This window comes from Phyllobates terribilis, unplaced genomic scaffold (assembly GCF_046119375.1).
Source record: "Phyllobates terribilis strain yellow unplaced genomic scaffold, ASM4611937v1 Scaffold_74__1_contigs__length_7073193, whole genome shotgun sequence".
In the NCBI taxonomy this organism is placed as follows: domain Eukaryota; kingdom Metazoa; phylum Chordata; class Amphibia; order Anura; family Dendrobatidae; genus Phyllobates; species Phyllobates terribilis.
Genome location: NW_027362834.1, coordinates 2962364 through 2989298, shown reverse-complemented (window position 1 = coordinate 2989298; position 26935 = coordinate 2962364). Strand labels below are relative to the sequence as shown.

Below are 26935 nucleotides of genomic sequence, written 5' to 3'. Positions count from 1 at the left end.
CCAACCCAAAAAGTTTGGTTGATTAGTCTGTGGCATTCTGTTAAACTGTTGCTTATGGCGGTCTCTGTGAGCTTCTCAGCGACATTCAGCCATCCAGGTATCCCGCCTGCAGTAGATGGAATGTGGCAATGGAACGCTGGCTGCGCGTGTCATAATAGGCTCTGAGCCTTTATATACCTGTGCACAGCAGCAGCCACCTTCAGTCTGCTGCTGGACAGCCAGCAGCAGCAGCAGCAGGAGAGGTATGTAATCAGGAGCCCTCCTGCTAAGGGTAGACAGCTGCTCGTTCCACCCCACCCCCCGCCTTAATTGGTTCTCCTCCCTTCCAACGGTGTTGAGGCGGGTGGGAACAGCAGGGGGTGAAGGTGCTGTGTTTAAAGAGGTGGAGTTATGCAGATCTAAAACGCGTGGATTGCAGCAGCAGCAAGCCGAAAAGTGCAGGCATGTAAGGGATCTAGAGGTTGACAACATGTCTTCTTAACGGGAGTCCAGGAGCTCATCTCCACAAATGGACTTTTCAGGATCCTTGGGTGGCTCCGTAGTTTGAAACCAATTCTGGTTATCGCTTCTCGGCCTTTTGGCTAAGATCAAGTGTAGTATCTGTTCTTATCAGTTTAATATCTGATACGTCCCCTATCTGGGGACCATATATTAAATGGATTTTTAGAACAGGGAGATGGAAAAAGAGCTTGCTCTGTCCACTCCACGCATTGACCTGGTATTGCAGTATCTCCAGGACCGGTGCACCCCTTCTTTAATGCAGTTTCTAAAATCAGAAAGAATTGAATTCAATGTTTTTTGTTCATTTTGCTTGTTTGTCGGATTTTGGGATGGACTCTTTGGCTTTGCTTTTCTTCTCCTCATTGGATTTTTCATGTTCAAAGTTGCAGAAGCCAGATTACAAGCTCATTTTGGTTCAACTTCAGCAACTGTGCATTGCATTGCCATGTAATGTGATGCAATGCTATCTTTCTAGCTCTCCCTTTTTACTTCCTTTTGGATAAACAGACATATTAGGCAAGCATTTTGGAGCTTTCACCTAAATAACTACAGGTGGTGAGATAAGCTGCACAATATAATTGACCTTTCAGTATATTGTTGCACACACACCATCTATTTAGCACATGCCCTTGTTATCAACAGCAGCCTTTTAAACTCACCTGAGCTAACAGGTATGTGCGCTGGTTACTCTGCTGCGCTTAAAATTTCTTTTTTGGTTTGCTACAATGCCTTTTCTGAAACGTTGTCTCCTTCTGCTGGAACACTGACTTCTTTCATTTAATGCCTGCAGACTATAAAAGAGAACCCAACCCAAAAAGTTTGGTTGATTAGTCTGTGGCATTCTGCTAAACTGTTGCTTATGGCGGTCTCTGTGAGCTTCTCAGCGACATTCAGCCAGCCAGGTATCCTGCCTGCAGTAGATGGAATGTGGCAATGGAACGCTGGCTGCGCGTGTCATAATAGGCTCTGAGCCTTTATATACCTGTGCACAGCAGCAGCCACCTTCAGTCTGCTGCTGGACAGCCAGCAACAGCAGCAGCAGGAGAGGTATGTAATCAGGAGCCCTCCTGCTAAGGGTAGACAGCTGCTCGTTCCACCCCACCCCCCGCCTTAATTGGTTCTCCTCCCTTCCAACGGTGTTGAGGCGGGTGGGAACAGCAGGGGGTGAAGGTGCTGTGTTTAAAGAGGTGGAGTTATGCAGATCTAAAACGCGTGGATTGCAGCAGCAGCAAGCCGAAAAGTGCAGGCATGTAAGGGATCTAGAGGTTGACAACATGTCTTCTTAACGGGAGTCCAGGAGCTCATCTCCACAAATGGACTTTTCAGGATCCTTGGGTGGCTCCGTAGTTTGAAACCAATTCTGGTTATCGCTTCTCGGCCTTTTGGCTAAGATCAAGTGTAGTATCTGTTCTTATCAGTTTAATATCTGATACGTCCCCTATCTGGGGACCATATATTAAATGGATTTTTAGAACAGGGAGATGGAAAAAGAGCTTGCTCTGTCCACTCCACGCATTGACCTGGTATTGCAGTATCTCCAGGACCGGTGCACCCCTTCTTTAATGCAGTTTCTAAAATCAGAAAGAATTGAATTCAATGTTTTTTGTTCATTTTGCTTGTTTGTCGGATTTTGGGATGGACTCTTTGGCTTTGCTTTTCTTCTCCTCATTGGATTTTTCATGTTCAAAGTTGCAGAAGCCAGATTACAAGCTCATTTTGGTTCAACTTCAGCAACTGTGCATTGCATTGCCATGTAATGTGATGCAATGCTATCTTTCTAGCTCTCCCTTTTTACTTCCTTTTGGATAAACAGACATATTAGGCAAGCATTTTGGAGCTTTCACCTAAATAACTACAGGTGGTGAGATAAGCTGCACAATATAATTGACCTTTCAGTATATTGTTGCACAGACACCATCTATTTAGCAAATGCCCTTGTTATCAACAGCAGCCTTTTAAACTCACCTGAGCTAACAGGTATGTGCGCTGGTTACTCTGCTGCGCTTAAAATTTCTTTTTTGGTTTGCTACAATGCCTTTTCTGAAACGTTGTCTCCTTCTGCTGGAACACTGACTTCTTTCATTTAATGCCTGCAGACTATAAAAGAGAACCCAACCCAAAAAGTTTGGTTGATTAGTCTGTGGCATTCTGTTAAACTGTTGCTTATGGCGGTCTCTGTGAGCTTCTCAGCGACATTCAGCCAGCCAGGTATCCTGCCTGCAGTAGATGGAATGTGGCAATGGAACGCTGGCTGCGCGTGTCATAATAGGCTCTGAGCCTTTATATACCTGTGCACAGCAGCAGCCACCTTCAGTCTGCTGCTGGACAGCCAGCAGCAGCAGCAGCAGGAGAGGTATGTAATCAGGAGCCCTCCTGCTAAGGGTAGACAGCTGCTCGTTCCACCCCACCCCCCGCCTTAATTGGTTCTCCTCCCTTCCAACGGTGTTGAGGCGGGTGGGAACAGCAGGGGGTGAAGGTGCTGTGTTTAAAGAGGTGGAGTTATGCAGATCTAAAACGCGTGGATTGCAGCAGCAGCAAGCCGAAAAGTGCAGGCATGTAAGGGATCTAGAGGTTGACAACATGTCTTCTTAACGGGAGTCCAGGAGCTCATCTCCACAAATGGACTTTTCAGGATCCTTGGGTGGCTCCGTAGTTTGAAACCAATTCTGGTTATCGCTTCTCGGCCTTTTGGCTAAGATCAAGTGTAGTATCTGTTCTTATCAGTTTAATATCTGATACGTCCCCTATCTGGGGACCATATATTAAATGGATTTTTAGAACAGGGAGATGGAAAAAGAGCTTGCTCTGTCCACTCCACGCATTGACCTGGTATTGCAGTATCTCCAGGACCGGTGCACCCCTTCTTTAATGCAGTTTCTAAAATCAGAAAGAATTGAATTCAATGTTTTTTGTTCATTTTGCTTGTTTGTCGGATTTTGGGATGGACTCTTTGGCTTTGCTTTTCTTCTCCTCATTGGATTTTTCATGTTCAAAGTTGCAGAAGCCAGATTACAAGCTCATTTTGGTTCAACTTCAGCAACTGTGCATTGCATTGCCATGTAATGTGATGCAATGCTATCTTTCTAGCTCTCCCTTTTTACTTCCTCTTGGATAAACAGACATATTAGGCAAGCATTTTGGAGCTTTCACCTAAATAACTACAGGTGGTGAGATAAGCTGCACAATATAATTGACCTTTCAGTATATTGTTGCACACACACCATCTATTTAGCAAATGCCCTTGTTATCAACAGCAGCCTTTTAAACTCACCTGAGCTAACAGGTATGTGAGCTGGTTACTCTGCTGCGCTTAAAATTTCTTTTTTGGTTTGCTACAATGCCTTTTCTGAAACGTTGTCTCCTTCTGCTGGAACACTGACTTCTTTCATTTAATGCCTGCAGACTATAAAAGAGAACCCAACCCAAAAAGTTTGGTTGATTAGTCTGTGGCATTCTGTTAAACTGTTGCTTATGGCGGTCTCTGTGAGCTTCTCAGCGACATTCAGCCAGCCAGGTATCCTGCCTGCAGTAGATGGAATGTGGCAATGGAACGCTGGCTGCGCGTGTCATAATAGGCTCTGAGCCTTTATATACCTGTGCACAGCAGCAGCCACCTTCAGTCTGCTGCTGGACAGCCAGCAGCAGCAGCAGCAGGAGAGGTATGTAATCAGGAGCCCTCCTGCTAAGGGTAGACAGCTGCTCGTTCCACCCCACCCCCCGCCTTAATTGGTTCTCTTCCCTTCCAACGGTGTTGAGGCGGGTGGGAACAGCAGGGGGTGAAGGTGCTGTGTTTAAAGAGGTGGAGTTATGCAGATCTAAAACGCGTGGATTGCAGCAGCAGCAAGCCGAAAAGTGCAGGCATGTAAGGGATCTAGAGGTTGACAACATGTCTTCTTAACGGGAGTCCAGGAGCTCATCTCCACAAATGGACTTTTCAGGATCCTTGGGTGGCTCCGTAGTTTGAAACCAATTCTGGTTATCGCTTCTCGGCCTTTTGGCTAAGATCAAGTGTAGTATCTGTTCTTATCAGTTTAATATCTGATACGTCCCCTATCTGGGGACCATATATTAAATGGATTTTTAGAACAGGGAGATGGAAAAAGAGCTTGCTCTGTCCACTCCACGCATTGACCTGGTATTGCAGTATCTCCAGGACCGGTGCACCCCTTCTTTAATGCAGTTTCTAAAATCAGAAAGAATTGAATTCAATGTTTTTTGTTCATTTTGCTTGTTTGTCGGATTTTGGGATGGACTCTTTGGCTTTGCTTTTCTTCTCCTCATTGGATTTTTCATGTTCAAAGTTGCAGAAGCCAGATTACAAGCTCATTTTGGTTCAACTTCAGCAACTGTGCATTGCATTGCCATGTAATGTGATGCAATGCTATCTTTCTAGCTCTCCCTTTTTACTTCCTTTTGGATAAACAGACATATTAGGCAAGCATTTTGGAGCTTTCACCTAAATAACTACAGGTGGTGAGATAAGCTGCACAATATATTTGACCTTTCAGTATATTGTTGCACACACACCATCTATTTAGCAAATGCCCTTGTTATCAACAGCAGCCTTTTAAACTCACCTGAGCTAACAGGTATGTGCGCTGGTTACTCTGCTGCGCTTAAAATTTCTTTTTTGGTTTGCTACAATGCCTTTTCTGAAACGTTGTCTCCTTCTGCTGGAACACTGACTTCTTTCATTTAATGCCTGCAGACTATAAAAGAGAACCCAACCCAAAAAGTTTGGTTGATTAGTCTGTGGCATTCTGTTAAACTGTTGCTTATGGCGGTCTCTGTGAGCTTCTCAGCGACATTCAGCCAGCCAGGTATCCTGCCTGCAGTAGATGGAATGTGGCAATGGAACGCTGGCTGCGCGTGTCATAATAGGCTCTGAGCCTTTATATACCTGTGCACAGCAGCAGCCACCTTCAGTCTGCTGCTGGACAGCCAGCAGCAGCAGCAGCAGGAGAGGTATGTAATCAGGAGCCCTCCTGCTAAGGGTAGACAGCTGCTCGTTCCACCCCACCCCCCGCCTTAATTGGTTCTCCTCCCTTCCAACGGTGTTGAGGCGGGTGGGAACAGCAGGGGGTGAAGGTGCTGTGTTTAAAGAGGTGGAGTTATGCAGATCTAAAACGCGTGGATTGCAGCAGCAGCAAGCCGAAAAGTGCAGGCATGTAAGGGATCTAGAGGTTGACAACATGTCTTCTTAACGGGAGTCCAGGAGCTCATCTCCACAAATGGACTTTTCAGGATCCTTGGGTGGCTCTGTAGTTTGAAACCAATTCTGGTTATCGCTTCTCGGCCTTTTGGCTAAGATCAAGTGTAGTATCTGTTCTTATCAGTTTAATATCTGATACGTCCCCTATCTGGGGACCATATATTAAATGGATTTTTAGAACAGGGAGATGGAAAAAGAGCTTGCTCTGTCCACTCCACGCATTGACCTGGTATTGCAGTATCTCCAGGACCGGTGCACCCCTTCTTTAATGCAGTTTCTAAAATCAGAAAGAATTGAATTCAATGTTTTTTGCTCATTTTGCTTGTTTGTCGGATTTTGGGATGGACTCTTTGGCTTTGCTTTTCTTCTCCTCATTGGATTTTTCATGTTCAAAGTTGCAGAAGCCAGATTACAAGCTCATTTTGGTTCAACTTCAGCAACTGTGCATTGCATTGCCATGTAATGTGATGCAATGCTATCTTTCTAGCTCTCCCTTTTTACTTCCTTTTGGATAAACAGACATATTAGGCAAGCATTTTGGAGCTTTCACCTAAATAACTACAGGTGGTGAGATAAGCTGCACAATATAATTGACCTTTCAGTATATTGTTGCACACACACCATCTATTTAGCAAATGCCCTTGTTATCAACAGCAGCCTTTTAAACTCACCTGAGCTAACAGGTATGTGCGCTGGTTACTCTGCTGCGCTTAAAATTTCTTTTTTGGTTTGCTACAATGCCTTTTCTGAAACGTTGTCTCCTTCTGCTGGAACACTGACTTCTTTCATTTAATGCCTGCAGACTATAAAAGAGAACCCAACCCAAAAAGTTTGGTTGATTAGTCTGTGGCATTCTGTTAAACTGTTGCTTATGGCGGTCTCTGTGAGCTTCTCAGCGACATTCAGCCAGCCAGGTATCCTGCCTGCAGTAGATGGAATGTGGCAATGGAACGCTGGCTGCGCGTGTCATAATAGGCTCTGAGCCTTTATATACCTGTGCACAGCAGCAGCCACCTTCAGTCTGCTGCTGGACAGCCAGCAGCAGCAGCAGCAGGAGAGGTATGTAATCAGGAGCCCTCCTGCTAAGGGTAGACAGCTGCTCGTTCCACCCCACCCCCCGCCTTAATTGGTTCTCCTCCCTTCCAACGGTGTTGAGGCGGGTGGGAACAGCAGGGGGTGAAGGTGCTGTGTTTAAAGAGGTGGAGTTATGCAGATCTAAAACGCGTGGATTGCAGCAGCAGCAAGCCGAAAAGTGCAGGCATGTAAGGGATCTAGAGGTTGACAACATGTCTTCTTAACGGGAGTCCAGGAGCTCATCTCCACAAATGGACTTTTCAGGATCCTTGGGTGGCTCCGTAGTTTGAAACCAATTCTGGTTATCGCTTCTCGGCCTTTTGGCTAAGATCAAGTGTAGTATCTGTTCTTATCAGTTTAATATCTGATACGTCCCCTATCTGGGGACCATATATTAAATGGATTTTTAGAACAGGGAGATGGAAAAAGAGCTTGCTCTGTCCACTCCACGCATTGAACTGGTATTGCAGTATCTCCAGGACCGGTGCACCCCTTCTTTAATGCAGTTTCTAAAATCAGAAAGAATTGAATTCAATGTTTTTTGTTCATTTTGCTTGTTTGTCGGATTTTGGGATGGACTCTTTGGCTTTGCTTTTCTTCTCCTCATTGGATTTTTCATGTTCAAAGTTGCAGAAGCCAGATTACAAGCTCATTTTGGTTCAACTTCAGCAACTGTGCATTGCATTGCCATGTAATGTGATGCAATGCTATCTTTCTAGCTCTCCCTTTTTACTTCCTTTTGGATAAACAGACATATTAGGCAAGCATTTTGGAGCTTTCACCTAAATAACTACAGGTGGTGAGATAAGCTGCACAATATAATTGACCTTTCAGTATATTGTTGCACACACACCATCTATTTAGCAAATGCCCTTGTTATCAACAGCAGCCTTTTAAACTCACCTGAGCTAACAGGTATGTGCGCTGGTTACTCTGCTGCGCTTAAAATTTCTTTTTTGGTTTGCTACAATGCCTTTTCTGAAACGTTGTCTCCTTCTGCTGGAACACTGACTTCTTTCATTTAATGCCTGCAGACTATAAAAGAGAACCCAACCCAAAAAGTTTGGTTGATTAGTCTGTGGCATTCTGTTAAACTGTTGCTTATGGCGGTCTCTGTGAGCTTCTCAGCGACATTCAGCCAGCCAGGTATCCTGCCTGCAGTAGATGGAATGTGGCAATGGAACGCTGGCTGCGCGTGTCATAATAGGCTCTGAGCCTTTATATACCTGTGCACAGCAGCAGCCACCTTCAGTCTGCTGCTGGACAGCCAGCAGCAGCAGCAGCAGGAGAGGTATGTAATCAGGAGCCCTCCTGCTAAGGGTAGACAGCTGCTCGTTCCACCCCACCCCCCGCCTTAATTGGTTCTCCTCCCTTCCAACGGTGTTGAGGCGGGTGGGAACAGCAGGGGGTGAAGGTGCTGTGTTTAAAGAGGTGGAGTTATGCAGATCTAAAACGCGTGGATTGCAGCAGCAGCAAGCCGAAAAGTGCAGGCATGTAAGGGATCTAGAGGTTGACAACATGTCTTCTTAACGGGAGTCCAGGAGCTCATCTCCACAAATGGACTTTTCAGGATCCTTGGGTGGCTCCGTAGTTTGAAACCAATTCTGGTTATCGCTTCTCGGCCTTTTGGCTAAGATCAAGTGTAGTATCTTTTCTTATCAGTTTAATATCTGATACGTCCCCTATCTGGGGACCATATATTAAATGGATTTTTAGAACAGGGAGATGGAAAAAGAGCTTGCTCTGTCCACTCCACGCATTGACCTGGTATTGCAGTATCTCCAGGACCGGTGCACCCCTTCTTTAATGCAGTTTCTAAAATCAGAAAGAATTGAATTCAATGTTTTTTGTTCATTTTGCTTGTTTGTTGGATTTTGGGATGGACTCTTTGGCTTTGCTTTTCTTCTCCTCATTGGATTTTTCATGTTCAAAGTTGCAGAAGCCAGATTACAAGCTCATTTTGGTTCAACTTCAGCAACTGTGCATTGCATTGCCATGTAATGTGATGCAATGCTATCTTTCTAGCTCTCCCTTTTTACATCCTTTTGGATAAACAGACATATTAGGCAAGCATTTTGGAGCTTTCACCTAAATAACTACAGGTGGTGAGATAAGCTGCACAATATAATTGACCTTTCAGTATATTGTTGCACACACACCATCTATTTAGCAAATGCCCTTGTTATCAACAGCAGCCTTTTAAACTCACCTGAGCTAACAGGTATGTGCGCTGGTTACTCTGCTGCGCTTAAAATTTCTTTTTTGGTTTGCTACAATGCCTTTTCTGAAACGTTGTCTCCTTCTGCTGGAACACTGACTTCTTTCATTTAATGCCTGCAGACTATAAAAGAGAACCCAACCCAAAAAGTTTGGTTGATTAGTCTGTGGCATTCTGTTAAACTGTTGCTTATGGCGGTCTCTGTGAGCTTCTCAGCGACATTCAGCCAGCCAGGTATCCTGCCTGCAGTAGATGGAATGTGGCAATGGAACGCTGGCTGCGCGTGTCATAATAGGCTCTGAGCCTTTATATACCTGTGCACAGCAGCAGCCACCTTCAGTCTGCTGCTGGACAGCCAGCAGCAGCAGCAGCAGGAGAGGTATGTAATCAGGAGCCCTCCTGCTAAGGGTAGACAGCTGCTCGTTCCACCCCACCCCCCGCCTTAATTGGTTCTCCTCCCTTCCAACGGTGTTGAGGCGGGTGGGAACAGCAGGGGGTGAAGGTGCTGTGTTTAAAGAGGTGGAGTTATGCAGATCTAAAACGCGTGGATTGCAGCAGCAGCAAGCCGAAAAGTGCAGGCATGTAAGGGATCTAGAGGTTGACAACATGTCTTCTTAACGGGAGTCCAGGAGCTCATCTCCACAAATGGACTTTTCAGGATCCTTGGGTGGCTCCGTAGTTTGAAACCAATTCTGGTTATTGCTTCTCGGCCTTTTGGCTAAGATCAAGTGTAGTATCTGTTCTTATCAGTTTAATATCTGATACGTCCCCTATCTGGGGACCATATATTAAATGGATTTTTAGAACAGGGAGATGGAAAAAGAGCTTGCTCTGTCCACTCCACGCATTGACCTGGTATTGCAGTATCTCCAGGACCGGTGCACCCCTTCTTTAATGCAGTTTCTAAAATCAGAAAGAATTGAATTCAATGTTTTTTGTTCATTTTGCTTGTTTGTCGGATTTTGGGATGGACTCTTTGGCTTTGCTTTTCTTCTCCTCATTGGATTTTTCATGTTCAAAGTTGCAGAAGCCAGATTACAAGCTCATTTTGGTTCAACTTCAGCAACTGTGCATTGCATTGCCATGTAATGTGATGCAATGCTATCTTTCTAGCTCTCCCTTTTTACTTCCTTTTGGATAAACAGACATATTAGGCAAGCATTTTGGAGCTTTCACCTAAATAACTACAGGTGGTGAGATAAGCTGCACAATATAATTGACCTTTCAGTATATTGTTGCACACACACCATCTATTTAGCAAATGCCCTTGTTATCAACAGCAGCCTTTTAAACTCACCTGAGCTAACAGGTATGTGCGCTGGTTACTCTGCTGCGCTTAAAATTTCTTTTTTGGTTTGCTACAATGCCTTTTCTGAAACGTTGTCTCCTTCTGCTGGAACACTGACTTCTTTCATTTAATGCCTGCAGACTATAAAAAAGAACCCAACCCAAAAAGTTTGGTTGATTAGTCTGTGGCATTCTGTTAAACTGTTGCTTATGGCGGTCTCTGTGAGCTTCTCAGCGACATTCAGCCAGCCAGGTATCCTGCCTGCAGTAGATGGAATGTGGCAATGGAACGCTGGCTGCGCGTGTCATAATAGGCTCTGAGCCTTTATATACCTGTGCACAGCAGCAGCCACCTTCAGTCTGCTGCTGGACAGCCAGCAGCAGCAGCAGCAGGAGAGGTATGTAATCAGGAGCCCTCCTGCTAAGGGTAGACAGCTGCTCGTTCCACCCCACCCCCCGCCTTAATTGGTTCTCCTCCCTTCCAACGGTGTTGAGGCGGGTGGGAACAGCAGGGGGTGAAGGTGCTGTGTTTAAAGAGGTGGAGTTATGCAGATCTAAAACGCGTGGATTGCAGCAGCAGCAAGCCGAAAAGTGCAGGCATGTAAGGGATCTAGAGGTTGTCAACATGTCTTCTTAACGGGAGTCCAGGAGCTCATCTCCACAAATGGACTTTTCAGGATCCTTGGGTGGCTCCGTAGTTTGAAACCAATTCTGGTTATCGCTTCTCGGCCTTTTGGCTAAGATCAAGTGTAGTATCTGTTCTTATCAGTTTAATATCTGATACGTCCCCTATCTGGGGACCATATATTAAATGGATTTTTAGAACAGGGAGATGGAAAAAGAGCTTGCTCTGTCCACTCCACGCATTGACCTGGTATTGCAGTATCTCCAGGACCGGTGCACCCCTTCTTTAATGCAGTTTCTAAAATCAGAAAGAATTGAATTCAATGTTTTTTGTTCATTTTGCTTGTTTGTCGGATTTGGGGATGGACTCTTTGGCTTTGCTTTTCTTCTCCTCATTGGATTTTTCATGTTCAAAGTTGCAGAAGCCAGATTACAAGCACATTTTGGTTCAACTTCAGCAACTGTGCATTGCATTGCCATGTAATGTGATGCAATGCTATCTTTCTAGCTCTCCCTTTTTACTTCCTTTTGGATAAACAGACATATTAGGCAAGCATTTTGGAGCTTTCACCTAAATAACTACAGGTGGTGAGATAAGCTGCACAATATAATTAACCTTTCAGTATATTGTTGCACACACACCATCTATTTAGCAAATGCCCTTGTTATCAACAGCAGCCTTTTAAACTCACCTGAGCTAACAGGTATGTGCGCTGGTTACTCTGCTGCGCTTAAAATTTCTTTTTTGGTTTGCTACAATGCCTTTTCTGAAACGTTGTCTCCTTCTGCTGGAACACTGACTTCTTTCATTTAATGCCTGCAGACTATAAAAGAGAACCCAACCCAAAAAGTTTGGTTGATTAGTCTGTGGCATTCTGTTAAACTGTTGCTTATGGCGGTCTCTGTGAGCTTCTCAGCGACATTCAGCCAGCCAGGTATCCTGCCTGCAGTAGATGGAATGTGGCAATGGAACGCTGGCTGCGCCGTGTCATAATAGGCTCTGAGCCTTTATATACCTGTGCACAGCAGCAGCCACCTTCAGTTTGCTGCTGGACAGCCAGCAGCAGCAGCAGCAGGAGAGGTATGTAATCAGGAGCCCTCCTGCTAAGGGTAGACAGCTGCTCGTTCCACCCCACCCCCCGCCTTAATTGGTTCTCCTCCCTTCCAACGGTGTTGAGGCGGGTGGGAACAGCAGGGGGTGAAGGTGCTGTGTTTAAAGAGGTGGAGTTATGCAGATCTAAAACGCGTGGATTGCAGCAGCAGCAAGCCGAAAAGTGCAGGCATGTAAGGGATCTAGAGGTTGACAACATGTCTTCTTAACGGGAGTCCAGGAGCTCATCTCCACAAATGGACTTTTCAGGATCCTTGGGTGGCTCCGTAGTTTGAAACCAATTCTGGTTATCGCTTCTCGGCCTTTTGGCTAAGATCAAGTGTAGTATCTGTTCTTATCAGTTTAATATCTGATACGTCCCCTATCTGGGGACCATATATTAAATGGATTTTTAGAACAGGGAGATGGAAAAAGAGCTTGCTCTGTCCACTCCACGCATTGACCTGGTATTGCAGTATCTCCAGGACCGGTGCACCCCTTCTTTAATGCAGTTTCTAAAATCAGAAAGAATTGAATTCAATGTTTTTTGTTCATTTTGCTTGTTTGTCGGATTTGGGGATGGACTCTTTGGCTTTGCTTTTCTTCTCCTCATTGGATTTTTCATGTTCAAAGTTGCAGAAGCCAGATTACAAGCTCATTTTGGTTCAACTTCAGCAACTGTGCATTGCATTGCCATGTAATGTGATGCAATGCTATCTTTCTAGCTCTCCCTTTTTACTTCCTTTTGGATAAACAGACATATTAGGCAAGCATTTTGGAGCTTTCACCTAAATAACTACAGGTGGTGAGATAAGCTGCACAATATAATTGACCTTTCAGTATATTGTTGCACACACACCATCTATTTAGCAAATGCCCTTGTTATCAACAGCAGCCTTTTAAACTCACCTGAGCTAACAGGTATGTGCGCTGGTTACTCTGCTGCGCTTAAAATTTCTTTTTTGGTTTGCTACAATGCCTTTTCTGAAACGTTGTCTCCTTCTGCTGGAACACTGACTTCTTTCATTTAATGCCTGCAGACTATAAAAGAGAACCCAACCCAAAAAGTTTGGTTGATTAGTCTGTGGCATTCTGTTAAACTGTTGCTTATGGCGGTCTCTGTGAGCTTCTCAGCGACATTCAGCCAGCCAGGTATCCTGCCTGCAGTAGATGGAATGTGGCAATGGAACGCTGGCTGCGCGTGTCATAATAGGCTCTGAGCCTTTATATACCTGTGCACAGCAGCAGCCACCTTCAGTCTGCTGCTGGACAGCCAGCAGCAGCAGCAGCAGGAGAGGTATGTAATCAGGAGCCCTCCTGCTAAGGGTAGACAGCTGCTCGTTCCACCCCACCCCCCGCCTTAATTGGTTCTCCTCCCTTCCAACGGTGTTGAGGCGGGTGGGAACAGCAGGGGGTGAAGGTGCTGTGTTTAAAGAGGTGGAGTTATGCAGATCTAAAACGCGTGGATTGCAGCAGCAGCAAGCCGAAAAGTGCAGGCATGTAAGGGATCTAGAGGTTGACAACATGTCTTCTTAACGGGAGTCCAGGAGCTCATCTCCACAAATGGACTTTTCAGGATCCTTGGGTGGCTCCGTAGTTTGAAACCAATTCTGGTTATCGCTTCTCGGCCTTTTGGCTAAGATCAAGTGTAGTATCTGTTCTTATCAGTTTAATATCTGATACGTCCCCTATCTGGGGACCATATATTAAATGGATTTTTAGAACAGGGAGATGGAAAAAGAGCTTGCTCTGTCCACTCCACGCATTGACCTGGTATTGCAGTATCTCCAGGACCGGTGCACCCCTTCTTTAATGCAGTTTCTAAAATCAGAAAGAATTGAATTCAATGTTTTTTGTTCATTTTGCTTGTTTGTCGGATTTGGGGATGGACTCTTTGGCTTTGCTTTTCTTCTCCTCATTGGATTTTTCATGTTCAAAGTTGCAGAAGCCAGATTACAAGCTCATTTTGGTTCAACTTCAGCAACTGTGCATTGCATTGCCATGTAATGTGATGCAATGCTATCTTTCTAGCTCTCCCTTTTTACTTCCTTTTGGATAAACAGACATATTAGGCAAGCATTTTGGAGCTTTCACCTAAATAACTACAGGTGGTGAGATAAGCTGCACAATGTAATTGACCTTTCAGTATATTGTTGCACACACACCATCTATTTAGCAAATGCCCTTGTTATCAACAGCAGCCTTTTAAACTCACCTGAGCTAACAGGTATGTGCGCTGGTTACTCTGCTGCGCTTAAAATTTCTTTTTTGGTTTGCTACAATGCCTTTTCTGAAACGTTGTCTCCTTCTGCTGGAACACTGACTTCTTTCATTTAATGCCTGCAGACTATAAAAGAGAACCCAACCCAAAAAGTTTGGTTGATTAGTCTGTGGCATTCTGTTAAACTGTTGCTTATGGCGGTCTCTGTGAGCTTCTCAGCGACATTCAGCCAGCCAGGTATCCTGCCTGCAGTAGATGGAATGTGGCAATGGAACGCTGGCTGCGCGTGTCATAATAGGCTCTGAGCCTTTATATACCTGTGCACAGCAGCAGCCACCTTCAGTCTGCTGCTGGACAGCCAGCAGCAGCAGCAGCAGGAGAGGTATGTAATCAGGAGCCCTCCTGCTAAGGGTAGACAGCTGCTCGTTCCACCCCACCCCCCGCCTTAATTGGTTCTCCTCCCTTCCAACGGTGTTGAGGCGGGTGGGAACAGCAGGGGGTGAAGGTGCTGTGTTTAAAGAGGTGGAGTTATGCAGATCTAAAACGCGTGGATTGCAGCAGCAGCAAGCCGAAAAGTGCAGGCATGTAAGGGATCTAGACGTTGACAACATGTCTTCTTAACGGGAGTCCAGGAGCTCATCTCCACAAATGGACTTTTCAGGATCCTTGGGTGGCTCCGTAGTTTGAAACCAATTCTGGTTATCGCTTCTCGGCCTTTTGGCTAAGATCAAGTGTAGTATCTGTTCTTATCAGTTTAATATCTGATACGTCCCCTATCTGGGGACCATATATTAAATGGATTTTTAGAACAGGGAGATGGAAAAAGAGCTTGCTCTGTCCACTCCACGCATTGACCTGGTATTGCAGTATCTCCAGGACCGGTGCACCCCTTCTATAATGCAGTTTCTAAAATCAGAAAGAATTGAATTCAATGTTTTTTGTTCATTTTGCTTGTTTGTCGGATTTGGGGATGGACTCTTTGGCTTTGCTTTTCTTCTCCTCATTGGATTTTTCATGTTCAAAGTTGCAGAAGCCAGATTACAAGCTCATTTTGGTTCAACTTCAGCAACTGTGCATTGCATTGCCATGTAATGTGATGCAATGCTATCTTTCTAGCTCTCCCTTTTTACTTCCTTTTGGATAAACAGACATATTAGGCAAGCATTTTGGAGCTTTCACCTAAATAACTACAGGTGGTGAGATAAGCTGCACAATATAATTGACCTTTCAGTATATTGTTGCACACACACCATCTATTTAGCAAATGCCCTTGTTATCAACAGCAGCCTTTTAAACTCACCTGAGCTAACAGGTATGTGCGCTGGTTACTCTGCTGCGCTTAAAATTACTTTTTTGGTTTGCTACAATGCCTTTTCTGAAACGTTGTCTCCTTCTGCTGGAACACTGACTTCTTTCATTTAATGCCTGCAGACTATAAAAGAGAACCCAACCCAAAAAGTTTGGTTGATTAGTCTGTGGCATTCTGTTAAACTGTTGCTTATGGCGGTCTCTGTGAGCTTCTCAGCGACATTCAGCCAGCCAGGTATCCTGCCTGCAGTAGATGGAATGTGGCAATGGAACGCTGGCTGCGCGTGTCATAATAGGCTCTGAGCCTTTATATACCTGTGCACAGCAGCAGCCACCTTCAGTCTGCTGCTGGACAGCCAGCAGCAGCAGCAGCAGGAGAGGTATGTAATCAGGAGCCCTCCTGCTAAGGGTAGACAGCTGCTCATTCCACCCCACCCCCCTCCTTAATTGGTTCTCCTCCCTTCCAACGGTGTTGAGGCGGGTGGGAACAGCAGGGGGTGAAGGTGCTGTGTTTAAAGAGGTGGAGTTATGCAGATCTAAAACGCGTGGATTGCAGCAGCAGCAAGCCGAAAAGTGCAGGCATGTAAGGGATCTAGAGGTTGACAACATGTCTTCTTAACGGGAGTCCAGGAGCTCATCTCCACAAATGGACTTTTCAGGATCCTTGGGTGGCTCCGTAGTTTGAAACCAATTCTGGTTATCGCTTCTCGGCCTTTTGGCTAAGATCAAGTGTAGTATCTGTTCTTATCAGTTTAATATCTGATACGTCCCCTATCTGGGGACCATATATTAAATGGATTTTTAGAACAGGGAGATGGAAAAAGAGCTTGCTCTGTCCACTCCACGCATTGACCTGGTATTGCAGTATCTCCAGGACCGGTGCACCCCTTCTTTAATGCAGTTTCTAAAATCAGAAAGAATTGAATTCAATGTTTTTTGTTCATTTTGCTTGTTTGTCGGATTTGGGGATGGACTCTTTGGCTTTGCTTTTCTTCTCCTCATTGGATTTTTCATGTTCAAAGTTGCAGAAGCCAGATTACAAGCTCATTTTGGTTCAACTTCAGCAACTGTGCATTGCATTGCCATGTAATGTGATGCAATGCTATCTTTCTAGCTCTCCCTTTTTACTTCCTTTTGGATAAACAGACATATTAGGCAAGCATTTTGGAGCTTTCACCTAAATAACTACAGGTGGTGAGATAAGCTGCACAATATAATTGACCTTTCAGTATATTGTTGCATACACACCATCTATTTAGCAAATGCCCTTGTTATCAACAGCAGCCTTTTAAACTCACCTGAGCTAACAGGTATATGCGCTGGTTACTCTGCTGCGCTTAAAATTTCTTTTTTGGTTTGCTACAATGCCTTTTCTGAAACGTTGTCTCCTTCTGCTGGAACACTGACTTCTTTCATTTAATGCCTGCAGACTATAAAAGAGAACCCAACCCAAAAAGTTTGGTTGATTAGTCTGTGGCATTCTGTTAAACTGTTGCTTATGGCGGTCTCTGTGAGCTTCTCAGCGACATTCAGCCAGCCAGGTATCCTGCCTGCAGTAGATGGAATGTGGCAATGGAACGCTGGCTGCGCGTGTCATAATAGGCTCTGAGCCTTTATATACCTGTGCACAGCAGCAGCCACCTTCAGTCTGCTGCTGGACAGCCAGCAGCAGCAGCAGCAGGAGAGGTATGTAATCAGGAGCCCTCCTGCTAAGGGTAGACAGCTGCTCGTTCCACCCCACCCCCCGCCTTAATTGGTTCTCCTCCCTTCCAACGGTGTTGAGGCGGGTGGGAACAGCAGGGGGTGAAGGTGCTGTGTTTAAAGAGGTGGAGTTATGCAGATCTAAAACGCGTGGATTGCAGCAGCAGCAAGCCGAAAAGTGCAGGCATGTAAGGGATCTAGAGGTTGACAACATGTCTTCTTAACGGGAGTCCAGGAGCTCATCTCCACAAATGGACTTTTCAGGATCCTTGGGTGGCTCCGTAGTTTTAAACCAATTCTGGTTATCGCTTCTCGGCCTTTTGGCTAAGATCAAGTGTAGTATCTGTTCTTATCAGTTTAATATCTGATACGTCCCCTATCTGAGGACCATATATTAAATGGATTTTTAGAACAGGGAGATGGAAAAAGAGCTTGCTCTGTCCACTCCACGCATTGACCTGGTATTGCAGTATCTCCAGGACCGGTGCACCCCTTCTTTAATGCAGTTTCTAAAATCAGAAAGAATTGAATTCAATGTTTTTTGTTCATTTTGCTTGTTTGTCGGATTTGGGGATGGACTCTTTGGCTTTGCTTTTCTTCTCCTCATTGGATTTTTCATGTTCAAAGTTGCAGAAGCCAGATTACAAGCTCATTTTGGTTCAACTTCAGCAACTGTGCATTGCATTGCCATGTAATGTGATGCAATGCTATCTTTCTAGCTCTCCCTTTTTACTTCCTTTTGGATAAACAGACATATTAGGCAAGCATTTTGGAGCTTTCACCTAAATAACTACAGGTGGTGAGATAAGCTGCACAATATAATTGACCTTTCAGTATATTGTTGCACACACACCATCTATTTAGCAAATGCCCTTGTTATCAACAGCAGCCTTTTAAACTCACCTGAGCTAACAGGTATGTGCGCTGGTTACTCTGCTGCGCTTAAAATTTCTTTTTTGGTTTGCTACAATGCCTTTTCTGAAACGTTGTCTCCTTCTGCTGGAACACTGACTTCTTTCATTTAATGCCTGCAGACTATAAAAGAGAACCCAACCCAAAAAGTTTGGTTGATTAGTCTGTGGCATTCTGTTAAACTGTTGCTTATGGCGGTCTCTGTGAGCTTCTCAGCGACATTCAGCCAGCCAGGTATCCTGCCTGCAGTAGATGGAATGTGGCAATGGAACGCTGGCTGCGCGTGTCATAATAGGCTCTGTGCCTTTATATACCTGTGCACAGCAGCAGCCACCTTCAGTCTGCTGCTGGACAGCCAGCAGCAGCAGCAGGAGATGTATGTAATCAGGAGCCCTCCTGCTAAGGGTAGACAGCTGCTCGTTCCACCCCACCCCCCGCCTTAATTGGTTCTCCTCCCTTCCAACGGTGTTGAGGCGGGTGGGAACAGCAGGGGGTGAAGGTGCTGTGTTTAAAGAGGTAGAGTTATGCAGATCTAAAACGCGTGGATTGCAGCAGCAGCAAGCCGAAAAGTGCAGGCATGTAAGGGATCTAGAGGTTGACAACATGTCTTCTTAACGGGAGTCCAGGAGCTCATCTCCACAAATGGACTTTTCAGGATCCTTGGGTGGCTCCGTAGTTTGAAACCAATTCTGGTTATCGCTTCTCGGCCTTTTGGCTAAGATCAAGTGTAGTATCTGTTCTTATCAGTTTAATATCTGATACGTCCCCTATCTGGGGACCATATATTAAATGGATTTTTAGAACAGGGAGATGGAAAAAGAGCTTGCTCTGTCCACTCCACGCATTGACCTGGTATTGCAGTATCTCCAGGACCGGTGCACCCCTTCTTTAATGCAGTTTCTAAAATCAGAAAGAATTGAATTCAATGTTTTTTGTTCATTTTGCTTGTTTGTCGGATTTGGGGATGGACTCTTTGGCTTTGCTTTTCTTCTCCTCATTGGATTTTTCATGTTCAAAGTTGCAGAAGCCAGATTACAAGCTCATTTTGGTTCAACTTCAGCAACTGTGCATTGCATTGCCATGTAATGTGATGCAATGCTATCTTTCTAGCTCTCCCTTTTTACTTCCTTTTGGATAAACAGACATATTAGGCAAGCATTTTGGAGCTTTCACCTAAATAACTACAGGTGGTGAGATAAGCTGCACAATATAATTGACCTTTCAGTATATTGTTGCACACACACCATCTATTTAGCAAATGCCCTTGTTATCAACAGCAGCCTTTTAAACTCACCTGAGCTAACAGGTATGTGCGCTGGTTACTCTGCTGCGCTTAAAATTTCTTTTTTGGTTTGCTACAATGCCTTTTCTGAAACGTTGTCTCCTTCTGCTGGAACACTGACTTCTTTCATTTAATGCCTGCAGACTATAAAAGAGAACCCAACCCAAAAAGTTTGGTTGATTAGTCTGTGGCATTCTGTTAAACTGTTGCTTATGGCGGTCTCTGTGAGCTTCTCAGCGACATTCAGCCAGCCAGGTATCCTGCCTGCAGTAGATGGAATGTGGCAATGGAACGCTGGCTGCGCGTGTCATAATAGGCTCTGAGCCTTTATATACCTGTGCACAGCAGCAGCCACCTTCAGTCTGCTGCTGGACAGCCAGCAGCAGCAGCAGCAGGAGAGGTATGTAATCAGGAGCCCTCCTGCTAAGGGTAGACAGCTGCTCGTTCCACCCCACCCCCCGCCTTAATTGGTTCTCCTCCCTTCCAACGGTGTTGAGGCGGGTGGGAACAGCAGGGGGTGAAGGTGCTGTGTTTAAAGAGGTGGAGTTATGCAGATCTAAAACGCGTGGATTGCAGCAGCAGCAAGCCGAAAAGTGCAGGCATGTAAGGGATCTAGAGGTTGACAACATGTCTTCTTAACGGGAGTCCAGGAGCTCATCTCCACAAATGGACTTTTCAGGATCCTTGGGTGGCTCCGTAGTTTTAAACCAATTCTGGTTATCGCTTCTCGGCCTTTTGGCTAAGATCAAGTGTAGTATCTGTTCTTATCAGTTTAATATCTGATACGTCCCCTATCTGAGGACCATATATTAAATGGATTTTTAGAACAGGGAGATGGAAAAAGAGCTTGCTCTGTCCACTCCACGCATTGACCTGGTATTGCAGTATCTCCAGGACCGGTGCACCCCTTCTTTAATGCAGTTTCTAAAATCAGAAAGAATTGAATTCAATGTTTTTTGTTCATTTTGCTTGTTTGTCGGATTTGGGGATGGACTCTTTGGCTTTGCTTTTCTTCTCCTCATTGGATTTTTCATGTTCAAAGTTGCAGAAGCCAGATTACAAGCTCATTTTGGTTCAACTTCAGCAACTGTGCATTGCATTGCCATGTAATGTGATGCAATGCTATCTTTCTAGCTCTCCCTTTTTACTTCCTTTTGGATAAACAGACATATTAGGCAAGCATTTTGGAGCTTTCACCTAAATAACTACAGGTGGTGAGATAAGCTGCACAATATAATTGACCTTTCAGTATATTGTTGCACACACACCATCTATTTAGCAAATGCCCTTGTTATCAACAGCAGCCTTTTAAACTCACCTGAGCTAACAGGTATGTGCGCTGGTTACTCTGCTGCGCTTAAAATTTCTTTTTTGGTTTGCTACAATGCCTTTTCTGAAACGTTGTCTCCTTCTGCTGGAACACTGACTTCTTTCATTTAATGCCTGCAGACTATAAAAGAGAACCCAACCCAAAAAGTTTGGTTGATTAGTCTGTGGCATTCTGTTAAACTGTTGCTTATGGCGGTCTCTGTGAGCTTCTCAGCGACATTCAGCCAGCCAGGTATCCTGCCTGCAGTAGATGGAATGTGGCAATGGAACGCTGGCTGCGCGTGTCATAATAGGCTCTGAGCCTTTATATACCTGTGCACAGCAGCAGCCACCTTCAGTCTGCTGCTGGACAGCCAGCAGCAGCAGCAGCAGGAGAGGTATGTAATCAGGAGCCCTCCTGCTAAGGGTAGACAGCTGCTCGTTCCACCCCACCCCCCGCCTTAATTGGTTCTCCTCCCTTCCAACGGTGTTGAGGCGGGTGGGAACAGCAGGGGGTGAAGGTGCTGTGTTTAAAGAGGTGGAGTTATGCAGATCTAAAACGCGTGGATTGCAGCAGCAGCAAGCCGAAAAGTGCAGGCATGTAAGGGATCTAGAGGTTGACAACATGTCTTCTTAACGGGAGTCCAGGAGCTCATCTCCACAAATGGACTTTTCAGGATCCTTGGGTGGCTCCGTAGTTTGAAACCAATTCTGGTTATCGCTTCTCGGCCTTTTGGCTAAGATCAAGTGTAGTATCTGTTCTTATCAGTTTAATATCTGATACGTCCCCTATCTGAGGACCATATATTAAATGGATTTTTAGAACAGGGAGATGGAAAAAGAGCTTGCTCTGTCCACTCCACGCATTGACCTGGTATTGCAGTATCTCCAGGACCGGTGCACCCCTTCTTTAATGCAGTTTCTAAAATCAGAAAGAATTGAATTCAATGTTTTTTGTTCATTTTGCTTGTTTGTCGGATTTGGGGATGGACTCTTTGGCTTTGCTTTTCTTCTCCTCATTGGATTTTTCATGTTCAAAGTTGCAGAAGCCAGATTACAAGCTCATTTTGGTTCAACTTCAGCAACTGTGCATTGCATTGCCATGTAATGTGATGCAATGCTATCTTTCTAGCTCTCCCTTTTTACTTCCTTTTGGATAAACAGACATATTAGGCAAGCATTTTGGAGCTTTCACCTAAATAACTACAGGTGGTGAGATAAGCTGCACAATATAATTGACCTTTCAGTATATTGTTGCACACACACCATCTATTTAGCAAATGCCCTTGTTATCAACAGCAGCCTTTTAAACTCACCTGAGCTAACAGGTATGTGCGCTGGTTACTCTGCTGCGCTTAAAATTTCTTTTTTGGTTTGCTACAATGCCTTTTCTGAAACGTTGTCTCCTTCTGCTGGAACACTGACTTCTTTCATTTAATGCCTGCAGACTATAAAAGAGAACCCAACCCAAAAAGTTTGGTTGATTAGTCTGTGGCATTCTGTTAAACTGTTGCTTATGGCGGTCTCTGTGAGCTTCTCAGCGACATTCAGCCAGCCAGGTATCCTGCCTGCAGTAGATGGAATGTGGCAATGGAACGCTGGCTGCGCGTGTCATAATAGGCTCTGAGCCTTTATATACCTGTGCACAGCAGCAGCCACCTTCAGTCTGCTGCTGGACAGCCAGCAGCAGCAGCAGCAGGAGAGGTATGTAATCAGGAGCCCTCCTGCTAAGGGTAGACAGCTGCTCGTTCCACCCCACCCCCCGCCTTAATTGGTTCTCCTCCCTTCCAACGGTGTTGAGGCGGGTGGGAACAGCAGGGGGTGAAGGTGCTGTGTTTAAAGAGGTGGAGTTATGCAGATCTAAAACGCGTGGATTGCAGCAGCAGCAAGCCGAAAAGTGCAGGCATGTAAGGGATCTAGAGGTTGACAACATGTCTTCTTAACGGGAGTCCAGGAGCTCATCTCCACAAATGGACTTTTCAGGATCCTTGGGTGGCTCCGTAGTTTGAAACCAATTCTGGTTATCGCTTCTCGGCCTTTTGGCTAAGATCAAGTGTAGTATCTGTTCTTATCAGTTTAATATCTGATACGTCCCCTATCTGGGGACCATATATTAAATGGATTTTTAGAACAGGGAGATGGAAAAAGAGCTTGCTCTGTCCACTCCACGCATTGACCTGGTATTGCAGTATCTCCAGGACCGGTGCACCCCTTCTTTAATGCAGTTTCTAAAATCAGAAAGAATTGAATTCAATGTTTTTTGTTCATTTTGCTTGTTTGTCGGATTTGGGGATGGACTCTTTGGCTTTGCTTTTCTTCTCCTCATTGGATTTTTCATGTTCAAAGTTGCAGAAGCCAGATTACAAGCTCATTTTGGTTCAACTTCAGCAACTGTGCATTGCATTGCCATGTAATGTGATGCAATGCTATCTTTCTAGCTCTCCCTTTTTACTTCCTTTTGGATAAACAGACATATTAGGCAAGCATTTTGGAGCTTTCACCTAAATAACTACAGGTGGTGAGATAAGCTGCACAATATAATTGACCTTTCAGTATATTGTTGCACACACACCATCTATTTAGCAAATGCCCTTGTTATCAACAGCAGCCTTTTAAACTCACCTGAGCTAACAGGTATGTGCGCTGGTTACTCTGCTGCGCTTAAAATTTCTTTTTTGGTTTGCTACAATGCCTTTTCTGAAACGTTGTCTCCTTCTGCTGGAACACTGACTTCTTTCATTTAATGCCTGCAGACTATAAAAGAGAACCCAACCCAAAAAGTTTGGTTGATTAGTCTGTGGCATTCTGTTAAACTGTTGCTTATGGCGGTCTCTGTGAGCTTCTCAGCGACATTCAGCCAGCCAGGTATCCTGCCTGCAGTAGATGGAATGTGGCAATGGAACGCTGGCTGCGCGTGTCATAATAGGCTCTGAGCCTTTATATACCTGTGCACAGCAGCAGCCACCTTCAGTCTGCTGCTGGACAGCCAGCAGCAGCAGCAGCAGGAGAGGTATGTAATCAGGAGCCCTCCTGCTAAGGGTAGACAGCTGCTCGTTCCACCCCACCCCCCGCCTTAATTGGTTCTCCTCCCTTCCAACGGTGTTGAGGCGGGTGGGAACAGCAGGGGGTGAAGGTGCTGTGTTTAAAGAGGTGGAGTTATGCAGATCTAAAACGCGTGGATTGCAGCAGCAGCAAGCCGAAAAGTGCAGGCATGTAAGGGATCTAGAGGTTGACAACATGTCTTCTTAACGGGAGTCCAGGAGCTCATCTCCACAAATGGACTTTTCAGGATCCTTGGGTGGCTCCGTAGTTTTAAACCAATTCTGGTTATCGCTTCTCGGCCTTTTGGCTAAGATCAAGTGTAGTATCTGTTCTTATCAGTTTAATATCTGATACGTCCCCTATCTGAGGACCATATATTAAATGGATTTTTAGAACAGGGAGATGGAAAAAGAGCTTGCTCTGTCCACTCCACGCATTGACCTGGTATTGCAGTATCTCCAGGACCGGTGCACCCCTTCTTTAATGCAGTTTCTAAAATCAGAAAGAATTGAATTCAATGTTTTTTGTTCATTTTGCTTGTTTGTCGGATTTGGGGATGGACTCTTTGGCTTTGCTTTTCTTCTCCTCATTGGATTTTTCATGTTCAAAGTTGCAGAAGCCAGATTACAAGCTCATTTTGGTTCAACTTCAGCAACTGTGCATTGCATTGCCATGTAATGTGATGCAATGCTATCTTTCTAGCTCTCCCTTTTTACTTCCTTTTGGATAAACAGACATATTAGGCAAGCATTTTGGAGCTTTCACCTAAATAACTACAGGTGGTGAGATAAGCTGCACAATATAATTGACCTTTCAGTATATTGTTGCACACACACCATCTATTTAGCAAATGCCCTTGTTATCAACAGCAGCCTTTTAAACTCACCTGAGCTAACAGGTATGTGCGCTGGTTACTCTGCTGCGCTTAAAATTTCTTTTTTGGTTTGCTACAATGCCTTTTCTGAAACGTTGTCTCCTTCTGCTGGAACACTGACTTCTTTCATTTAATGCCTGCAGACTATAAAAGAGAACCCAACCCAAAAAGTTTGGTTGATTAGTCTGTGGCATTCTGTTAAACTGTTGCTTATGGCGGTCTCTGTGAGCTTCTCAGCGACATTCAGCCAGCCAGGTATCCTGCCTGCAGTAGATGGAATGTGGCAATGGAACGCTGGCTGCGCGTGTCATAATAGGCTCTGAGCCTTTATATACCTGTGCACAGCAGCAGCCACCTTCAGTCTGCTGCTGGACAGCCAGCAGCAGCAGCAGGAGAGGTATGTAATCAGGAGCCCTCCTGCTAAGGGTAGACAGCTGCTCGTTCCACCCCACCCCCCGCCTTAATTGGTTCTCCTCCCTTCCAACGGTGTTGAGGCGGGTGGGAACAGCAGGGGGTGAAGGTGCTGTGTTTAAAGAGGTGGAGTTATGCAGATCTAAAACGCGTGGATTGCAGCAGCAGCAAGCCGAAAAGTGCAGGCATGTAAGGGATCTAGAGGTTGACAACATGTCTTCTTAACGGGAGTCCAGGAGCTCATCTCCACAAATGGACTTTTCAGGATCCTTGGGTGGCTCCGTAGTTTGAAACCAATTCTGGTTATCGCTTCTCGGCCTTTTGGCTAAGATCAAGTGTAGTATCTGTTCTTATCAGTTTAATATCTGATACGTCCCCTATCTGGGGACCATATATTAAATGGATTTTTAGAACAGGGAGATGGAAAAAGAGCTTGCTCTGTCCACTCCACGCATTGACCTGGTATTGCAGTATCTCCAGGACCGGTGCACCCCTTCTTTAATGCAGTTTCTAAAATCAGAAAGAATTGAATTCAATGTTTTTTGTTCATTTTGCTTGTTTGTCGGATTTGGGGATGGACTCTTTGGCTTTGCTTTTCTTCTCCTCATTGGATTTTTCATGTTCAAAGTTGCAGAAGCCAGATTACAAGCTCATTTTGGTTCAACTTCAGCAACTGTGCATTGCATTGCCATGTAATGTGATGCAATGCTATCTTTCTAGCTCTCCCTTTTTACTTCCTTTTGGATAAACAGACATATTAGGCAAGCATTTTGGAGCTTTCACCTAAATAACTACAGGTGGTGAGATAAGCTGCACAATATAATTGACCTTTCAGTATATTGTTGCACACACACCATCTATTTAGCAAATGCCCTTGTTATCAACAGCAGCCTTTTAAACTCACCTGAGCTAACAGGTATGTGCGCTGGTTACTCTGCTGCGCTTAAAATTTCTTTTTTGGTTTGCTACAATGCCTTTTCTGAAACGTTGTCTCCTTCTGCTGGAACACTGACTTCTTTCATTTAATGCCTGCAGACTATAAAAGAGAACCCAACCCAAAAAGTTTGGTTGATTAGTCTGTGGCATTCTGTTAAACTGTTGCTTATGGCGGTCTCTGTGAGCTTCTCAGCGACATTCAGCCAGCCAGGTATCCTGCCTGCAGTAGATGGAATGTGGCAATGGAACGCTGGCTGCGCGTGTCATAATAGGCTCTGAGCCTTTATATACCTGTGCACAGCAGCAGCCACCTTCAGTCTGCTGCTGGACAGCCAGCAGCAGCAGCAGCAGGAGAGGTATGTAATCAGGAGCCCTCCTGCTAAGGGTAGACAGCTGCTCGTTCCACCCCACCCCCCGCCTTAATTGGTTCTCCTCCCTTCCAACGGTGTTGAGGCGGGTGGGAACAGCAGGGGGTGAAGGTGCTGTGTTTAAAGAGGTGGAGTTATGCAGATCTAAAACGCGTGGATTGCAGCAGCAGCAAGCCGAAAAGTGCAGGCATGTAAGGGATCTAGAGGTTGACAACATGTCTTCTTAACGGGAGTCCAGGAGCTCATCTCCACAAATGGACTTTTCAGGATCCTTGGGTGGCTCCGTAGTTTGAAACCAATTCTGGTTATCGCTTCTCGGCCTTTTGGCTAAGATCAAGTGTAGTATCTGTTCTTATCAGTTTAATATCTGATACGTCCCCTATCTGGGGACCATATATTAAATGGATTTTTAGAACAGGGAGATGGAAAAAGAGCTTGCTCTGTCCACTCCACGCATTGACCTGGTATTGCAGTATCTCCAGGACCGGTGCACCCCTTCTTTAATGCAGTTTCTAAAATCAGAAAGAATTGAATTCAATGTTTTTTGTTCATTTTGCTTGTTTGTC

General features: G+C 45.0%; 21 non-coding genes across 21 annotated transcripts; all 21 read left to right on the top strand.

Annotated features, from left to right (window-relative positions):
- The first annotated feature begins 561 nt into the window (after positions 1-561).
- On the top strand, positions 562-752 carry LOC141195163 (U2 spliceosomal RNA). Its single transcript, XR_012267767.1, has one exon. It is a non-coding gene; the product is annotated as a U2 spliceosomal RNA (small nuclear RNA).
- A 1115-nt stretch (positions 753-1867) lies between these two features.
- On the top strand, positions 1868-2058 carry LOC141195162 (U2 spliceosomal RNA). Its single transcript, XR_012267766.1, has one exon. It is a non-coding gene; the product is annotated as a U2 spliceosomal RNA (small nuclear RNA).
- A 1115-nt stretch (positions 2059-3173) lies between these two features.
- On the top strand, positions 3174-3364 carry LOC141195161 (U2 spliceosomal RNA). The gene has a single exon (XR_012267765.1). It is a non-coding gene; the product is annotated as a U2 spliceosomal RNA (small nuclear RNA).
- Positions 3365-4479: 1115 nt separating this feature from the next.
- LOC141195160 (U2 spliceosomal RNA) lies at positions 4480-4670 on the top strand. The gene has a single exon (XR_012267764.1). It is a non-coding gene; the product is annotated as a U2 spliceosomal RNA (small nuclear RNA).
- Positions 4671-5785: 1115 nt separating this feature from the next.
- Positions 5786-5976, top strand: LOC141195159 (U2 spliceosomal RNA). Its single transcript, XR_012267763.1, has one exon. It is a non-coding gene; the product is annotated as a U2 spliceosomal RNA (small nuclear RNA).
- A 1115-nt stretch (positions 5977-7091) lies between these two features.
- On the top strand, positions 7092-7282 carry LOC141196044 (U2 spliceosomal RNA). Its single transcript, XR_012268612.1, has one exon. It is a non-coding gene; the product is annotated as a U2 spliceosomal RNA (small nuclear RNA).
- A 1115-nt stretch (positions 7283-8397) lies between these two features.
- Positions 8398-8588, top strand: LOC141196122 (U2 spliceosomal RNA). Its single transcript, XR_012268688.1, has one exon. It is a non-coding gene; the product is annotated as a U2 spliceosomal RNA (small nuclear RNA).
- A 1115-nt stretch (positions 8589-9703) lies between these two features.
- LOC141195751 (U2 spliceosomal RNA) lies at positions 9704-9894 on the top strand. The gene has a single exon (XR_012268329.1). It is a non-coding gene; the product is annotated as a U2 spliceosomal RNA (small nuclear RNA).
- A 1115-nt stretch (positions 9895-11009) lies between these two features.
- On the top strand, positions 11010-11200 carry LOC141195157 (U2 spliceosomal RNA). Its single transcript, XR_012267761.1, has one exon. It is a non-coding gene; the product is annotated as a U2 spliceosomal RNA (small nuclear RNA).
- Positions 11201-12316: 1116 nt separating this feature from the next.
- LOC141195156 (U2 spliceosomal RNA) lies at positions 12317-12507 on the top strand. Its single transcript, XR_012267760.1, has one exon. It is a non-coding gene; the product is annotated as a U2 spliceosomal RNA (small nuclear RNA).
- A 1115-nt stretch (positions 12508-13622) lies between these two features.
- LOC141195155 (U2 spliceosomal RNA) lies at positions 13623-13813 on the top strand. Its single transcript, XR_012267759.1, has one exon. It is a non-coding gene; the product is annotated as a U2 spliceosomal RNA (small nuclear RNA).
- A 1115-nt stretch (positions 13814-14928) lies between these two features.
- On the top strand, positions 14929-15119 carry LOC141195154 (U2 spliceosomal RNA). Its single transcript, XR_012267758.1, has one exon. It is a non-coding gene; the product is annotated as a U2 spliceosomal RNA (small nuclear RNA).
- A 1115-nt stretch (positions 15120-16234) lies between these two features.
- Positions 16235-16425, top strand: LOC141195153 (U2 spliceosomal RNA). The gene has a single exon (XR_012267757.1). It is a non-coding gene; the product is annotated as a U2 spliceosomal RNA (small nuclear RNA).
- A 1115-nt stretch (positions 16426-17540) lies between these two features.
- LOC141196036 (U2 spliceosomal RNA) lies at positions 17541-17731 on the top strand. Its single transcript, XR_012268604.1, has one exon. It is a non-coding gene; the product is annotated as a U2 spliceosomal RNA (small nuclear RNA).
- A 1112-nt stretch (positions 17732-18843) lies between these two features.
- LOC141195152 (U2 spliceosomal RNA) lies at positions 18844-19034 on the top strand. The gene has a single exon (XR_012267756.1). It is a non-coding gene; the product is annotated as a U2 spliceosomal RNA (small nuclear RNA).
- A 1115-nt stretch (positions 19035-20149) lies between these two features.
- LOC141196035 (U2 spliceosomal RNA) lies at positions 20150-20340 on the top strand. Its single transcript, XR_012268603.1, has one exon. It is a non-coding gene; the product is annotated as a U2 spliceosomal RNA (small nuclear RNA).
- A 1115-nt stretch (positions 20341-21455) lies between these two features.
- Positions 21456-21646, top strand: LOC141196033 (U2 spliceosomal RNA). Its single transcript, XR_012268602.1, has one exon. It is a non-coding gene; the product is annotated as a U2 spliceosomal RNA (small nuclear RNA).
- A 1115-nt stretch (positions 21647-22761) lies between these two features.
- Positions 22762-22952, top strand: LOC141195151 (U2 spliceosomal RNA). The gene has a single exon (XR_012267755.1). It is a non-coding gene; the product is annotated as a U2 spliceosomal RNA (small nuclear RNA).
- Positions 22953-24067: 1115 nt separating this feature from the next.
- Positions 24068-24258, top strand: LOC141196032 (U2 spliceosomal RNA). Its single transcript, XR_012268601.1, has one exon. It is a non-coding gene; the product is annotated as a U2 spliceosomal RNA (small nuclear RNA).
- A 1112-nt stretch (positions 24259-25370) lies between these two features.
- LOC141195150 (U2 spliceosomal RNA) lies at positions 25371-25561 on the top strand. Its single transcript, XR_012267754.1, has one exon. It is a non-coding gene; the product is annotated as a U2 spliceosomal RNA (small nuclear RNA).
- Positions 25562-26676: 1115 nt separating this feature from the next.
- On the top strand, positions 26677-26867 carry LOC141195149 (U2 spliceosomal RNA). Its single transcript, XR_012267753.1, has one exon. It is a non-coding gene; the product is annotated as a U2 spliceosomal RNA (small nuclear RNA).
- The last annotated feature ends 68 nt before the right edge of the window (positions 26868-26935 follow it).